The 18,596-nt window shown below is 43.7% G+C and overlaps 1 pseudogene; it reads right to left on the bottom strand.

Annotated features, from left to right (window-relative positions):
- Positions 1-483: 483 nt before the first annotated feature.
- Positions 484-10,226, bottom strand: LOC103636846 (uncharacterized; annotated as a pseudogene).
- Positions 10,227-18,596: the final 8,370 nt, after the last annotated feature.

Genomic DNA, 18,596 nt, shown 5'->3' with positions numbered 1-18,596 from the left:
ATTTGTGCTAGAGGTGGGGACACAGCTAGCAGCTAGCAGCTAGCAGGATAGACAACCTCAGACTTCTTGGATCCTCGTCAGTCGACTGACATAGCTTTCATTGCTTGGTCAATATTCAAAAAGAGGCATATTTGTCAAGATGGTCATAAAGATTGCAGGATCCCGAGTAAACCATCATAATTTGGCAATGTGCATTCGAATTTCATAAGATCCACATAGGTTGGAAGTATTGGTGACGACGTAGCTCCTGTACCACCCTAGTTTGAGAATGTGAATGAAGAAATGCCAGTAATAGATAGTGAACAGAATCCATGGATCCACATTCTCCAATCCCTTCTCCAACAAGCAGTCGCATTTTTGTTTTGTTTTGTGTGTGTGTGTGTGTGGCAGTGTGAACCCTGGAATGATTCCAATCATGGAACATAAGTAGAAGAATGGCCATGGATTTGATTTACGTGCGTACCTTGGAGGTCGTGTAGCTATTTACCGGCCAATGCAGGTGAATCCCCGGCAGACTGCGAGCCAGGCGGCGAAGAGGTGAAAGTCACCTAGAGGGGGGGTGAATAGGGCAAATCTGAAATTTACAAAGTTTAAGCACAACTACAAGCCGGGTTAGCGTTAGAAATATAAACGAGTCCGAGAGAGAGGGTGGAAAATAAATCGCAAGCAAATAAAGAGTGAGACACAAGGATTTGTTTTACCGAGGTTCGGTTCTTTGCAAACCTACTCCCCGTTGAGGTGGTCACAAAGACCGGGTCTCTTTCAACCCTTTCCCTCTCTCAAACGGTCACTTAGACCGAGTGAGCTTCTCTTCTCAATCACACGAGACACTAAGTCCCCGCAAGGACCACCACACAATTGGTGTCTCTTGCCTTGGTTACAATTGAGTTGATCACAAGAAAGAATGAGAAAGAAAAGAAGCAATCCAAGCGCAAGAGCTCAAATGAACACAAATGTCACTCTCTCTAGTCACTATTTGATTTGGAGTGATTCCGGACTTGGGAGAGGATTTGATCTCTTTGGTTGTGTCTAGAATTGAATGCTATAGCTCTTGTAAGGTGTTGGAAGGTGGAAAACTTGGATACAATGAATGGTGGGGTGGTTGGGGGTATTTATAGCCCCAACCACCAAACTAGCCGTTTGGTGGAGGCTGCTGTCGAATGGCGCACCAGACAGTCCGGTGCGCCACCGGACACTGTCCGGTGCGCCAGCCACGTCACCCGACCATTAGGGTTCGACCATTGGAGCTTTTGTCTTCTAGGCCACCGGACAGTCACTGTGCACTGTCCGGTGCGCCTTCTAGCGCTGCTCTGACTCTGTCGCGCACTGTAGCGCATTAAATGCGGTTGCAGACGACCGTTGGCGCTGAAGTAGTCGTTGCTCCGCTGGCACACCGGACAGTCCGGTGCTACACCGGACAGTCCGGTGCTACACCGGACAGTCCGGTGAATTTTAGCGGAGTGGCTCCGAGAATTCCCGAGACTGGCGAGTTCGGAGTTGGAGTTCCCTGTTGCACCGAACTTGTCCGGTGGTGCACCGGACACTGTCCGGTGGCACACCAGACAGTCTGGTGCGCCAGACCAGGGCTGCCTCGGTTATCTTTTGCTCCCTTTGTTTGAACCCTTTCTTTTGACTTGTATTGGTTTATTGTGAACCTTTGGCACCTGTAACACTTATAATCTAGAGCAAACTAGTTAGTCCAATTATTTGTGTTGGGCAATTCAACCACCAAAATCAATTAGGAAAAGGTGTAAGCCTATTTCCCTTTCAATCTCCCCCTTTTTGGTGATTGATGCCAACACAAACCAAAGCAAATATATAAGTGTAGAATTGAACTAGTTTGCATAATTGTAAGTGCAAAGGTTACTTGGAATTGAACCAATAAATATTCTCATAAGATACGCATGGATAGCTCTCTTTTCATATTTAACATTTTGGACCATATTTGCACCACGGATTTTGTTTTGCAAATTCTTTTCAAAGTTCTTTTGCAAATAGTCAAAGGTAAATGAATAAGAGTTTGAGAAGCATTTTCAAGATTTGAAATTTTCTCCCCCTGTTTCAAATGCTTTTCCTTTGACTAAACCAAACTCCCCCTTAATGAAATCCTCCTCTTAGTGTTCAAGAGGGTTTTAGATATTAATTTTGAAGAGGGTATACCAACTTGAAATTATATCAAAAATAAGATAGTAATTGAAAGATTCTTTTCATAACTCAAATTTGAAAGACTACATTTTTGAAATTGGTGGTGGTGCGGTCCTTTTGCTTTGGGCTAATACTCTCTCCCCCTTTGGCATGAATCGCCAAAAACCGATATTTGAGTGAAATATAAGCCCTTGTTTAAACTTTCTCCCCCTTTGGCATACACAAAAATATGAGTGAAGATTATACCAAAGTTGGAGAACGAAGCGGAGTACCGGCAAATACAATTGGAGTTGAGTGGAAGCGCCTTCTTTGCCAAGAACTCCATTTCCCTTTCAATATCTATGGCTAAGCATAAGATGACACTTAAAAACACATTAGTCATAGACATAAAAGAGATATGATCAAAAGTATAATAATGAGCTATGTGTGCAAAACATCAATAAAAATTCCTAGAATCAAGAATATTTAGCTCATGCCTAAGTCTGGTAAAAGTTTGTTCATCTAATGGCTTGGTAAAGATATCGGCTAATTGTTCTTTGGTGTTAATATATGCAATCTCGATATCCCCCTTTTGTTGGTGATCCCTTAAGAAATGATACTGAATGGCTATGTGTTTAGTGCGGCTATGCTCAACGGGATTATCCGCCATGCGGATTGCACTCTCATTATCACATAGAAGAGGAACTTTAGTTAATTTGTAACCATAGTCCCTAAGGGTTTGCCTCATCCAAAGCAATTGCGCGCAACAATGGCCTGTGGCAATATACTCGGCTTCGGCGGTTGAAAGAGCCACAGAATTTTGCTTCTTTGAAGCCCAAGACACCAGAGATCTTCCCAAGAACTGGCAAGTCCCCGATGTGCTCTTTCTATTAATTTTACACCCTGCCCAATCAGCATCGAAATAACCAATTAAATCAAATGTGGATCCCCTGGGGTACCAAAGGCCAAACTTAGGAGTATAAACTAAATATCTCAAGATTCGTTTTACGGCCCTAAGGTGAACTTCCTTAGGATCGGCTTGAATCTTGCACACATGCATACGGAAAGCATAATATCCAGTCGTGAAGCACATAAATAGAGTAAAGAACCTATCATCGACCGGTATACCTTTTGATCTACGGATTTACCTCCCGTGTCGAGGTCGAGATGCCCATTTGTTCCCATGGGTGTCTTGATGGGCTTGGCGTCCTTCATCCCAAACTTGGTTAGAATGTCTTGAATGTACTTCATTTGGCTAATGAAGGTGCCCTCTTGGAGTTGCTTGACTTGGAATCCTAGAAAATACTTCAACTCCCCCATCATCGACATCTCGAATTTTTGTGTCATGATCCTACTAAACTCTTCACATGTAGATTCGTTAGTAGACCCAAATATGATATCATCAACATAAATTTAGCATACAAACAAATCATTTGCAAGTGTTTTAGTAAAGAGTGTAGGATCGGCTTTTCCGACTTTGAAGCCATTAGCAATAAGAAAATCTCTTAGGCATTCATACCATGCTCTTGGGGCTTGCTTGAGCCCATAAAACGCCTTAGAGAGTCTATAAACATGGTTAGGATACTCACTATCTTCAAAGCCGGAAGGTTGCTCAACATAGACCTCTTCCTTGATAGGTCCGTTGAGGAAGGCACTTTTCACGTCCATTTGGTAAAGCTTAAAGCCATGGTAAGTAGCATAGGCAAGTAATATATGAATTGATTCAAGCCTAGCTACGGGTGCATAGGTTTCACCGAAATCCAAACCTTCGACTTGTGAGTATACCTTGGCCACAAGTCGGGCTTTGTTCCTTGTCACCACACCATGCTCGTCTTGCTTGTTGCGAAAGACCCACTTGGTCCCTATAACATTTTGGTTAGGACGTGGAACTAAATGCCATACCTCATTCCTCGTGAAGTTGTTGAGCTCCTCTTGCATCGCCATCAACCAATCCGAATCTTGAAGTGCTTCCTCTACCCTGTGTGGCTCAATAGAGGAAACAAACAAGTAGTGTTCACAAAAATGTGCAACACGAGATCTAGTGGTTACCCCCTTATCAATGTCGCCGGGGATGGTGTTCACGGGGTGATCTCGTTGGATTGCTTGGTGGACTCTTGGGTGTGGCGGCCTTGGAACTTGCTCATCCTCCTTGTCTTGATCATTTGCATCTCCCCCTTGATCATTGTCGTCTTCTTGAGGTGGCTCATCTTCTTGATCTTCTTCTTCATCATCTTGAGCCTCATCTTCATCTTGAGTTGGTGGAGATGCTTGCATGGAGGAGGATGGTTGATCTTGTGCTTGAATGGGCTCTTCGGATTCCTTAGGACACACATCCCCAATGGACATGTTCCTTAGCGCGACGCACGTAGCCTCTTCATCGTCTAATTCATCAAGATCAACTTGCTCTACTTGAGAGCCATTAGTCTCATCAAACACAATGTCACAAGAAACTTCAACTAGTCCAGTGGACTTGTTAAAGACTCTATATGCCTTTGTGTTTGAATCATATCCTAGTAAAAAGCCTTCTACAGCCTTAGGAGCAAATTTGGACTTTCTACCTCTTTTAACAAGTATAAAACATTTGCTACCAAAGACCCTAAAATATGAAACATTTGGCTTTTTACCGGTGAGGAGTTCGTATGATGTCTTCTTGAGGATTCGGTGTAGATACAATCGGTTGATGGCGTAGCAAGCGGTGTTGACCGCCTCGGCCCAAAACCGATCCGAAGTCATGTACTCATCAAGCATGGTTCTTGCCATATCCAATAGAGTTCTATTCTTCCTCTCCACTACACCATTTTGTTGTGGCATGTAGGGAGAAGAGAACTCATGCTTGATGCCCTCCTCCTCAAGGAAGCCTTCAATTTGTGAATTCTTGAACTCCGTCCCATTATCGCTTCTAATTTTCTTGATCCTTAAGCCGAACTCATTTTGAGCCCGTCTTAAGAATCCCTTTAAGGTCTCTTGGGTTTGAGATTTTTCCTGTAAAAAGAATACCCAAGTGAAGCGAGAATAGTCATCCACAATAACTAGACAGTACTTACTCCCGCCGATGCTTATGTAAGCGATCGGGCCGAATAGGTCCATGTGAAGGAGCTCGAGTGGCCTGTCAGTCGTTAAGATGTTCTTATGTGGATGATGAACGCCAACTTGCTTCCCTGCTTGGCATGCGCTACAAATCCTGTTTTTCTTAAAATGCACATTTGTTAGTCCCAAAATGTGCTCTCCCTTTAGAAACTTGTGAAGATTCTTCATCCCAACATGGGCTAGTCGGCGATGCCAGAGCCAACCCATGTTAGTCTTAGCAATTAGGCAAGTATCGAGTTCAGATCTATTGAAATCAACTAAGTATAGCTGACCCTCTAATACTCCCTTAAAAGCTATGGGATCATCACTTCTTCTAAAGACAGTGACACTTGTATCCGTAAAAAGACAGTTGTAGCCCATTTTACATAATTGAGAAATAGAAAGCAAGTTGTAATCTAAAGAATCTACAAGAAAAACATTGGAAATAGAATGGTCAGGTGATATAGCAATTTTACCCAATCCTTTGACCAAACCTTGGTTTCCATCCCCGAATGTGATAGTTCGTTGGGGATCTTGGTTTTTCTCGTAGGAGGAGAACATTCTTTTCTCCCCAGTCATATGGTTTGTGCACCCGCTATCGATGATCCAACTTGAGCCCCCGGATGCATAAACCTACAAAACAAGTTTAGTTCTTGATTTTAGGTACCCAAACAGTTTTGGGTCCTTTGACATTAGATACAAGAACTTTGGGTACCCAAACACAAGTCTTTGATCCCTTGTGTTTGTCCCCAACATACTTGGCAACTACTTTGCCGGATTTGTTAGTCAAAACATAAGATGCATCAAAAGTTTTAAATGAAATGCTAGGTTCATTTGATGCACTAGGAGCTTTCTTCTTAGGCAATTTAGCATGAGTTGATTGCCTAGGACTAGATGCCTCACTCTTATATAAAAAAGCATGATTAGGGCCAGAGTGAGACTTCCTAGAATGAATTCTCCTAATCTTATGCTCGGGATAACTGGCAGGGTACAAAATGTAGCCCTCGTTATCTTGAGGCATGGGAGCCTTGCCCTTAACAAAGTTAGATAATCTTTTAGGAGGGGCATTAAGTTTGACATTGTCTCCCTTTTGGAAGCCAATGCCATCCTTGATGCCAGGGCGTCTCCCACTATAAAGCATACTACGGGCAAATTTAAGTTTTTCATTATCTAGCTCATGTTCGGCAATTTTAGCATCTAATTTTGCTATATGATCATTTTGTTGTTTAATTAAAGCCATGTGATCATGAATAGCATCAATGTCAACATCTCTACATCTAGTGCAAATAGAAATATGCTCAATGGTAGATGTAGATGGTTTGCAAGAACTTAATTCAACAATCTTAGCATGTAATATGGCATTTTCATCTCTAAGACTGGAAATGGAAGCATTGCAAACATTTAATTCATTAGCCTTAGCAATCAATTTTTCATTTTCATTTCTAAGGCTAGCAAGAGAGACATTTAATTTTTCAATCTTAGCAATAGAAATAGCATGATCATTTCTAAGATTGGCACATGAATCATCACATACATTTGAATCAACCTTAGCAATTAATCTAGCATTCTCATTCCTAAGGTTGGCAATCAAATCATGGCAAGTGCTTAGCTCACTAGATAATTTTTCACATTTTTCTACTTCTAGAGCATAAGCATTTTTAACCTTAACATGCTTCTTGTTTTCCTTAATTAGGAAGTCCTCTTGGGTGTCTAAGAGTTCATCCTTCTCATGAATAGCACTAATTAATTCGTTCAATTTTTTCTTTTGTTGCATGTTAAGATCGGCAAAAAGAGTAAGCAAATTGTCCTCATCATCACTAGAATTATTCTCATCACTAGAGGTTTCATATTTAGAGGAGGATTTGGATTTAACCTTCTTCTTTTTGCCGTCCTTTGCCATGAGGCACTTGTGGCCGACGTTGGGGAAGAGGAGTCCCTTATTGATGGCGATGTTGGCGGCGTCCTCGTCGGAGGAGGAGTCAGTGGAGCTCTCGTCGGAGTCCCACTCCCGGCAAACATGGGCATCACCGCCCTTCTTCTTGTAGTATCTCTTCTTCTCCTTTCTTCTCCCCTTCTTGTCGTCACCCCTGTCACTGTCACTAGAAATAGGACATTTCGCTATAAAGTGATCGGGCTTACCACACTTGTAGCAAATCTTCTTGGAGCGGGGCTTGTAGTCCTTCCCCCTCCTTTGCTTGAGGATTTGTCGAAAGCTTTTGATGATTAAAGCCATCTCCTCATTGTCGAGCTTTGAGGCATCGATGGGGAGTCTACTTGATGTAGACTCTTCCTTCTTCTCCTCCGTTGCCTTGAATGCGACGGGTTGTGCCTCGGGCGTGGAGGAGGTGTCGTGCTCGATGATTTTCTTTGAGCCTTTGATCATTAGCTCAAAGCTCACAAACTTTCCTATAACTTCCTCGGGAGACATTAGCGTGTATCTAGGATCACCTCGAATTAATTGAACTTGCGTAGGGTTAAGAAAAACGAGGGATCTTATAATAACCTTGACCATATCATGGTCATCCCATTTGGTGCTCCCGAGGTTGCGCACTTGGTTCACCAAGGTCTTCAAGCGGTTGTACATGGCTTGCGGATCCTCCCCTTGGTGAAGCATGAAGCGACCGAGCTCCCCCTCGATCGTCTCCCGCTTGGTGATCTTGGTCACCTCGTCTCCTTCGTGCGCGGTCTTGAGCACGTCCCAAATTTCCTTTGCGCTCTTCAACCCTTGCACCTTATTATACTCCTCTCGACTTAGAGAGGCGAGGAGTATAGTAGTGGCTTGGGAGTTGAAGTGTTGGATTTGGGCCACTTCATCCGAATCATAGTCTTCATCCCCTACGGATGGTACCTGTACACCAAACTCAACAACGTTCCAAATGCTACTGTGGAGTGAGGTTAGATGATGCCTCATTTTGTCACTCCACATATTATAATCTTCACCGTCAAAAATCGATGGTTTGCCTAATGGAACGGAAAGTAAAGGAGTACGCTTTGTAATACGAGGGTAGCGTAGGGGAATCTTACTAAACTTCTTGCGCTCATGGTGCTTAGAAGTTATGGACGGTGCGTCGGAGCTGGAGGTGGATGGCGATGAAGAATCGGTCTCGTAGTAGACCACTTTCCTCATCTTCTTTTTCTTGTCGCCACTCCGATGCGACTTTTGTGATGAGGATTCCTTATCCTTCCCCTTGTTGCGGGACTCTCCCGATGGAGCCTTCCCATGGCTTGTAACGGGCTTGTCGTCGGTCACCGTCTCCTTCTTGGCGTGATCTCCCGACATCACTTCGAGTGGTTAGGCTCTAATGAAGCACCATGCTCTGATACCAATTGAAAGTCACCTAGAGGGGGTGAATAGGGCGAATCTGAAATTTATAAAGTTTAAGCACAACTACAAGCCGGGTTAGCTTTAGAAATATAAACGAGTCTGAGAGAGAGGGTGGAAACAAATCGCAAGCAAATAAAGAGTGAGACACAAGGATTTGTTTTACCGAGGTTCGGTTCTTTGCAAACCTACTCCCCGTTGAGGTGGTCACAAAGACCGGGTCTCTTTCAACCCTTTCCCTCTCTCAAACGGTCACTTAGACCGAGTGAGCTTCTCTTCTCAATCACACGGGACACTAAGTCCCCGCAAGGACCACCACACAATTGGTGTCTCTTGCCTTGGTTACAATTGAGTTGATCACAAGAAAGAATGAGAAAGAAAAGAAGCAATCCAAGCGCAAGAGCTCAAATGAACACAAATGTCACTCTCTCTAGTCACTATTTGATTTGGAGTGATTCCGGACTTGGGAGAGGATTTGATCTCTTTGGTTGTGTCTAGAATTGAATGCTATAGCTCTTGTAAGGTGTTGGAAGGTGGAAAACTTGGATACAATGAATGGTGGGGTGGTTGGGGTATTTATAGCCCCAACCACCAAACTAGCCGTTTGGTGGAGGCTGCTGTCGAATGGCGCACCGGACAGTCCGGTGCGCCAGCCACGTCACACGACCGTTAGGGTTCGACCGTTGGAGCTTCTGTCTTCTGGGCCACCAGACAGTCCAATGGTGCACTGGACAGTCACTGTGCACTGTCCGGTGCGCCTTCTGGCGCTGCTCTGACTCTGTCGCGCACTGTAGCGCATTAAATGCGGTTGCAGACAACCGTTGGCGCTGAAGTAGTCGTTGCTCCGCTGGCACACCAGACAGTCCGGTGCTACACCAGACAGTCCGGTGAATTTTAGCGGAGTGGCTCCCAGAATTTTCGAGACTGGCGAGTTCGGAGTTGGAGTTCCCTGGTGCACCGGACTTGTCCGGTGGCACACCGGACAGTCCGGTGCGCCAGACCAGGGCTGCCTCGGTTATCTTTTGCTCCCTTTGTTTGAACCCTTTCTTTTGACTTGTATTGGTTTATTGTGAACATTTGGCACCTGTAACACTTATAATCTAGAGCAAACTAGTTAGTCCAATTATTTGTGTTGGGCAATTCAACCACCAAAATCAATTAGGAAAAGGTGTAAGCCTATTTCCCTTTCAAGAGGATTGTGAGAAGGAGGAGATCCGCGAGGACGACCATCCAGAGCTACCTCCTCCACGTCCAGGCGGGTCCGGCCCGACCCTCGCGCGTGATTGATCCCTCTTGGGTGTGGTCCGCGTGGCCTCCTCCTCCACGTGGGCCTTCACGGCGGCGACCTCGTCTGCCTCGCGTGCGTCATCGCCAGGCGGGAGCGGTAGGCGCAGCATGAGACACGACATCTTGTCCCGCATCCAGACCTCGGGGAGGCATCACAGGCGGCGGAGGAAGAGCAAGAGCTGGGACGCTGGGAGGTGGGGGCGCTCGCGAGATGGTGTGCGTGAGGTGGTGTGCGTGAGGTGGCTGTGGTGCAGTGGTGCAGCGGTGCGGCAGCGACGAGCGCAGCGGCGAGCGCCAGGAGGTCGTCGTCGGGGGCAGGGGCGTCGATGGCGGCGGTGCTCTAGGACTGGGAGTGGGCGAGCTCAGCGACGAGGTGGGTATCGTGGAAGACGCAGGCGTAGAGCAACGGGTGCGAAGACGGGAGCATCTGAGGCAGGCCCAGAGGCAGGGAGCGGAGCGGAGCGAGCGAGAGAGAGAGCAAGAGAGGGAGAGAGAGAGGGGGAGAGAGAGAGAAGGAGAGAGAGAGAGAGGGAGAGAGAGAGATCTTGCGCCGGGCTAGAGTTACGCTGGCGGCGAGGCGAGGCGATGCAGAAGCTGGAAGAAGAGGAGAGTGGAAGGGAAGGGAAGCTTTGTTTGTTGCCTGCTAGGCTCCTCTGCACCGCACAACACATGAGAGGAGGGCCACAATTTCTAAACAAAGTAATACAAATCTAATTTTAAACTAAATTAAAAATCATTAAATTTAACTGAGTTCACAGAAAACGTTGTTAATCCTAATCTTTAGGATCTATTTTATCATAAGAATATAGATGTTGAACATTAAATTATGTTGGTTTAAGTCTAACCATAATCGGATACCACACTAAAATATGATACCGGTCTATTCAAACTTATTACCGTTGGTATTGAACGTGAATCGTTATCATACCATTTACCTTACATTTGAGCCAAGCAACACCATATATGCTACATTTAATTTAATATTGTTAATACTCGGTTGTATAAATTGAATGAAATCTAAACTATTTGCATAGTCCTATGTGGGGAATCACGCCGTTGAGATCCTCTATATCTCCTTCCTCTCCAACAACGTCCTCTATATGCAAATACCTATATTAGAGATTTTTTAATTTTTATTTTTTTGTACATATGTATTTTCATATTCTCAAATGTATTGTACATATTTTAGTTTTGCTAAACCGGTTATTTAAAGTATTTAAATGGATAGAGGACCATTTAGAGAAACTCTATACATAGAGAATCCAACAACGTCCTCTAAATTTAGAGGACGATGCTGGAGAGCGTAGAGTACCTTTTGATCCTCTATATTTAGGGTAGAGGAGGCTTTAGGGGCCCTTGCTGGAGAAGAAGAGAAAAGCCCCCCCTTCACTATTCTATATGGATGTCAGGACGAGAGAGAGACCCTATACAAGACATCATCATTTCACATTTGTGCTGGAGGTGGGGACATAGCTAGCAGCTAGCAGGATAGACAACCTCAGACTTCCTGAATCTTCGTTAGTCGACTGACATAGCTTTCATTGCTTGGCCAAGATTCAAAAAGAGGCATATTTGTCAATATGGCCATAAAGATTGCAGGATCCCAAGTGAAAACCATCATAATTTGGCAATGTGCATTCGAATTTCATAAGATTCGCATAGGTTGGAAGTATTGGTGAAGACCTAGCTCTTGTACCACCCTAGTTTGAGAATGTGAATGAAGAAATGCCAGTAATAGATAGTGAACAGAATTCATTGATCCACATTCTCCAATCCCTTCTCCAACAAGCAGTCACATTTTTGTTTTGTTTTGTGTGTGTGTGGCAGTGTGAACCCTAGAATGATTCCAATCATCGAACAAAAGTAGAAGAAAGGCCATGGATTTGATTTACGTGCGTACCTTGGAGGTCATGTAGCTATTTATCGGCCAATGCAGGTGAATCCCCGATAGACTGCGAGCCAGGCGGCGAAGAGGATTGTGAGAAGGAGGAGATCCTCGAGGACGACCATCCAGAGCTACCGCCTCCACGTCCAGGCGGGTCTGGCCCGACCCCCGTGCGTGGATTGGTCCCTCTTGGGCGTGGTCCACGCGACCTCCTCCTCCACGTGGGCCTCCACGCGGCGACCTCGTCCACCTCGCGCGCGTCATCGCCAGTCGGGAGCGACAGGCGCAGCACGAGACGCGACATCTCGTCCCGCATCCGAACCTCGGGGAGGCATCGTAGGCGGTGGAGGAAGAGTAGGAGAGAGAGGGAGGGAGAGAGTGAGAGAGAGAGGGAGAGAGAGAGGGAGAGAGAGGGAGGGAGAGAGAGAGAGGGAGAGAGAGGGAGGGAGAGAGAGAGGGGGGGAGAGGGAGAGAGATAGAGGGAGAGAGAGAGAGATCTTGCGCCGGGCTAGAGTTGCGTTGGCGGCGAGGCGGGGCGATGCAGAAGCTGGAAGAAGAGGAGAGTGGAAGGGAAGGGAAGCTTTGTTTGTTGCCTGCTGGGCTCCTCTGCACTACACATCACATGAGAGGAGGGCCACGATTTCTAAACAAAGTAATACAAATCTAATTTTAAACTAAATTAAAAATCATTAAATTTAACTGAGTTCGCAGAAAATGTTGTTAATCCTAATCTTCAGGATCTATTTTATCATAAGAATATAGATGTTGAACGTTAAATTATGTTGGTTTAAGTCTAACCATAATCGGATACCACACTAAAATATGATACCGGTCTATTCAAACTTATTACTGTTGGTATTGAACGTGAATCGTTACCATACCATTTACATTACATTTAAGCCAAGCAACATCGTATATGCTACATTTAATTTAATATTGTTAATACTTGGTTGTATAGATGAATGAAATCTAAACTATTTGCATAGTCCTATGTGGGGAATCACGCCGTTGAGATCCATTCATTTGTCATGGTTATTCATTTGTTCATGTGTTTCTCAGCCAGTAGTGGTCCATGCTGCTGCTTAGGGATGAAAATGGTCGGAAACGATCGGAAAACACTAAAACCGTTACTGTTTTCATATTTTTTTATCGGAAACGAAATTGGAAACAGTAATTCTAGAAACGGAAACGACATCAGTATTTCGGAATCATCGGAAACGGAAGTTCGGTACAAAAAACATCGATATCGGTCGGAATCTAAAATACAATCAGTAACCATATCAATATGAAAATATCACAATACAACAAAGTTTACAAATATCACAAAAACACAAGTTCACAATTTTCAATATCACAAGGTCACAATATCACAAGTTCACAATTTAACAAGTTGATCACAAGTTCACAATATAATAAGTCAATCACACAGATGACAAGTTTACAATATAACAAGTTCATCACACAGATCACAAAGTACACAAAGCCACAAGTCCACATAGAGATGGCAATGGGTACCCGAAACCCGAAACCCGATGGGTTTTTACCCCATTAGGGTACGGGTTTGGGTCAATTTTCATACCCATGGGTTTGCTAATGGGCATAAATGTATACCCGACGGGTTCATGGGTACGGGTTTGTTCCTGTAGTACCCAAACCCGTGAACCCGTGGGTTTTTTAAACCCGACCAAACCTAGTGCATATTGTCATTTTATTTTATAAACGAACAACAAACTTGTTATCTACCTATTTACTTCCCAATTTTTATCAAATAGTGAATGTATAAGTAGTTGGTGATAGTGTTGCTTGCTTGCTATAGCGTTATATATGTGGTGGATGTATAACTTAGTGCAAGGTAACTTGATTATACAACTTATTATTTGTATTTAATTCTCTCTACTAATATTTTTATACCAAATTATGAACTCGTTGATCATTACATAAATTTTGGACCATGATCTCATTAATCATTACGATGCTTATGATTATAAAAAGAATAAGCATATTGGAGATAAAAACCCGCGGGTAACCCGTGGGTACCCGCAAACCCGATGGATACGGGTTTGGGCAAAATTTCAAACCCGTCATGGGTACGGCTTTTTTAATGGGTGTAAATATTTTTCACGGGTACGTGTTTGGGATAGCAAAACCCGGCGGGTTTGTACCCGTTGCCATCTCTAAGTCCACAAGTCCCAAGTTCGCAAGATCACAAAGCATTACGCAACAAGTACAATAAAAAACATTTGGAGCATTCATATTGCATTATCATCATCTAGGTCTTCATCAACAAGCTTACAACGATGCCTCTGGTCCATCATCATGATCATCATCTAGGTCTTCATCCTACATTTTGTTAAAGGAATATATAGTTAAATCATAGCTAATGTTTTATGCAAAATAGAATAGAACATGAAGGTAAAGTAACCTCAAGTGAAAGATTTCTAGCAAGAGCCTCAAGTTCCTCCATTTTACAAACCATATTAGGAATAGCAACACTCTTAGCCTTGGAACCTAGAAATATAAAGATCAATTAGTGCATTAGTAAAAAGGTAATGACTAAATAGATTGTAAATAAATATAAGTTACTGTTATACAACCTTTTCTTTGGTGCAGACAAGCGCTTCTACCATGGTAGGGTCAAGGCGAGTACAAAATGGATCAAGTACACGACCACCCGCACTAAAAGCAGATTCTGAAGCTACTGTTGACACTTGCATAGCTAAGACGTCACGAGCAAGCTGGCCCAAGATAGGATATTATTCTTTGTGTGCTTTCCACCAGGCTAGTATGTCAAAAGTATGCTGATTATTTTTACCAATCTTTAATATTGGATCTGTCAAATATTTTTCTAAGTCACTTGTGTCAATAGAATCATCATGGCCTTGTCCATCAAATATGTAGCTATCAAGCTCTTCATCGATACTTGACTTAATCATGTCACCCATTGAAGTTGGGTAAGGTGCAACAGATGATGTTGAGGGTGTAGTAGAGGCATAGCATTGATACATCTTTTTCATGACACCATTAAATTTATCTAGCTCAGTTTGATAGGTATATAGGTACACCTTCTTCAAGTAAAATTCTACAATTGTCCTCTTGTATCTAGGATCAAGGACACTAGCCACAGAAAGAGCAATATTTGACTTATTCCAGTACTTGTCAAACTTGACCATCATAGTGTTTGCCATGTTACTAATAGTGGGATTGATGCTATCACACCAATCAACAAGTAAAAACTTAATCTCACAAAACCCTTTAAAAAACAAGTTGGCAGTGCGATATAATGTACCGGAAAATAACTCAGTCAAGTCAAAGAACTTTCTCAAACATGGTAAAAGAGTCTTTGCCAAATCCCATTCTTCAAAGGAAGGTGCAATTTTCTCATACCTGCGACGTTCATATGACACAAGCCGTTCAAAAGCAGCCCTATAATGTAGTGCATCCCTCAACATGCAATATGTTGAATTCCACCTAGTAGCAACATCAAGAGAGAGACCAACCTTTGTGTCCACACCACATTCAGTAGCACATTTCTGAAACTCCTCCCATTGCAATGGAGACCCCTTAACAGCTAGCACAAATGCTCTAATGTTCTTAATAGATGATGCCATCACACTCATACCATCTTTTGCAACCAAGTTCAAAATATGATTGGCACATCCAATATGAAAGAACAAACCATCGCAGATTAAAGGATTGTGCTTATTGAGCTCTAGAATAATCTCTTTCACAACAACTTCATTTGCAGAAGCATTGTCCAAGGTTAAAAGAAAACATTTTCTTCTCTATAAACCATTTCAATAGGCATGAACTGAGGATAAGAGACATATTCTCACCACTATGCCGACCCGGAACATGGAGGAAATTGATAATTCTCTTCTGTATTTCCCAATCATCATCTACCCAATGTACCATGACACACATGTAGCCTTTATTCTAATTTGATGTCCACATGTCCATAGTAGCACTCATGCGACAATTGAGGGTTTTGAAATACTTATACAACACATCCTTTTCATGCAAGTAGAGTTCCAGTATTTCTTTTCTAATAGTGACACGTGACTTCATAGGAAAGGTAGGCTTCAATGATTTAATGAATTCCACAAAGTATTCATGCTCAGCAATGTTAAATGGATACTCATGCATGATAATAGTTGTATAAAACTTTCTCAAACTGGTTTCTTCATCATATTTATATGGTTGGACAATGCATATACCTGTGCCATGATCCTTTTCTGCCTTGAGCTCCTGTTGCCCCTTCACAATCTTATGATAATTTTTCAAATGAGACCAACAGTTGTTCCTCTACTACTTTCAGCCCTAGCTTTGCTAGTCTTGTTTTTGCATCCCGGATACTTGCATTTGGCCCAAACTTGCTTCACAGATTTGCCATTCTCTTCTACGACAACCTCATACTTCTCAAAATACTGCCAAACATTTGAAGTGGACTTCTTTGCTTGCTTCAACTTTGAAGGATCATCCTCATCCAAATTAATTCCTTCTTCTGGATTTGCACCTTGTTCATGAGATGTTGCAGCAGGTGTTGACGATGATGCGAACACACCAAAAGGTTGACTCATATTTGCATGAGGTGGCGATGTCAAGTTTTGACTTTGATGTTCACTAGGCAACTCCAACAACATACGCTTCCGTGGAGGTGAAGCTTCACCTTCACTAGCCATTAGAGCGGATCACAGTTTCTACATGCAAATAAAAATTGCGACATTAGAGCAGATCATAGCTTCACCTTCACTAGGCAATAAAAAATTGATGTGCGTGGAAGCCGAGCTGTGGCTGTGGTCTGTGGAGCCGTGCCTTGGGAAAGTCGAGCTGTGGAGGTCGTGCCTTGGTGCGTGGAGCCATGGAGGCCGTGTGTTAATTCCGTTCAAGCAAAGCTAGGGCTAAGAAGTAAGAACTGCACCTGCGACTGCGAGTCTGCGTTGATTCCCGTGGAAGCCGTGCCTGTGCGTGGAGCGGTGGAGGCCGTGCAGACTGCAGAGGCGCCGCTGGATTTGGTTGGAGGCGCGGCGTAGTGGCGCCGTGGCGGGCCGCGGGCTGGCGGCTGACCGGCTGCGCGCGCTGTGCCTGTGGTGAGTGGCGGTGGCGCTGTACCTGCGAGCTACGACGGGCGGCGGCGGACAGCTGACCTAGGGTTGAGCAGTGGCGGCGCACCGGCGCTGTGGTGACTGGTGAGTGGCGGCGTTGTACCTGCGACTGCAAGCTGCGATGGGCGGACGGCCTCCACAGACCACAGCTAGGGCTGAGCAGTGGGCAGTGGCGGCGCTGGGCTGAGCCTGAGCGGTGGCTGATGGGAATGGGAAGGTCCGAAGGTGCAGACTGCAGAGCCGCATGGTGCCGTGGTGGGCTGCTGTCTGCTGGGCCATGAGCCCATGAGCTGTAAATTTTAAACTTGGGCTGGGCTATTTAACATTTTCGGTAAATTCCGAATTGTGAATTTGGTAAATTCTGACCCAAAACGGTAACCGAAGGAAACGGTCGGTAAAGAGCTGTACCAATTTTGATTCCGATTCCGATCTAAAATTCCGATGACCGATTCCGAGAAATACCGAAACCGGCGATTTCGATCGGAAAAATCCGAAAACGGTTTCCGGAATTCCGAAAAATTCCGAAACCGTTTTCACCCCTACTGCTGCGGGACACATGCACGTCGGCCGTGTACGTGCTGAATGAATGAAATACATGTTGTTGCAATAAGATCCCAACCCAAAATACAAAGTGGTTTGATTTCAAGTTGCAACGGCAATATCCATCATCAACCAATCGTATGTGAATTGAACTATATACAATCGTATCTGAATTTTGTAAAAGTTAAATGACATGTATACAATTAATCCTCCATAATAAATATAGTATCATGTCATTAAAAATTCTATGTGGCATATTAATTAGTGTAATGAAACTTCCATGCCTTAGAGAACGTAGGTTAGACACTATTCACTACAGTAAAACAGAACATTTCCGGACATAAACTATTTTAACGGCTAAAGGCTTATCTCCGACGGCACCCGTCCCTCGGCCATAAAAGGTCAGAAATAGCCTTATTTTCGACGGCCGCTGTCGGAAATAGTTTATGTCTGACGGCCACTTGCAGCCGTCGGCGATAATATGTGGTAACGGTTTTAACGGCCGTTGGCGGGGCCCAAGTGCTTATGTTCGATGGCTTTCTTATGCCATCGGACATAATGTATTTCAGCGCTTGACCTATTTTTTTATAAATTTCTAACATTTATAGAAACAAAAATCACAGATTTTATATATATACACAGATTTCATATACAACCACATATTCACAATCACAATTACATTCACAAACATATAGTCCCAAATAGTTGCAACAAGTCTTTTACATCAACATATAGTTCCAAATTAAACACTGACATAATTCGACACATAGTCTTTGACATGAACAGTGACATAGTTCCGAATCAAACATATTTGATGAACTGTCACTCATATCCGTTACCTGGATGGTTCGAGTTATAGCCACTCCCTCCTGAACTCTAGGTGTTGAAAAAGGTTGTTGACCTAAGAATTCGATGCGTCGTCTTGACCAGACACATCTCTAGATGCGGCAACTGAAGCAGGAGGTGTCTGAAATCCCTATAACACACGCACATGAAATACTAATCACTAAGTTTTTTATTTTAACACATAAGATATCTATGAAAATGTCACACACGCATATGTGTACATACCATAGGGAATTGTGATGGAGGCGGAGGTGGAGGCGACAACGTTGGCATCGGCAGTGCAAAGTCAGGAGACGACATCCCATATGTCGACATCGGGACACCCGCTTGTTGTGTCAGTTGCTACAAATTATATACAAGCCATTGTTGAGAAAATAAGGTACACATCGTGTGTTTTTAGTTGTTACGAACAAAATGTTACTTC

The sequence above is a fragment of the Zea mays genome, chromosome 8 (assembly GCF_902167145.1).
Source record: "Zea mays cultivar B73 chromosome 8, Zm-B73-REFERENCE-NAM-5.0, whole genome shotgun sequence".
NCBI lineage: Eukaryota > Viridiplantae > Streptophyta > Magnoliopsida > Poales > Poaceae > Zea > Zea mays.
The sequence above is the reverse complement of the archived record's forward strand: the minus strand, read 5'-3'. Positions and strand labels throughout refer to the sequence as shown.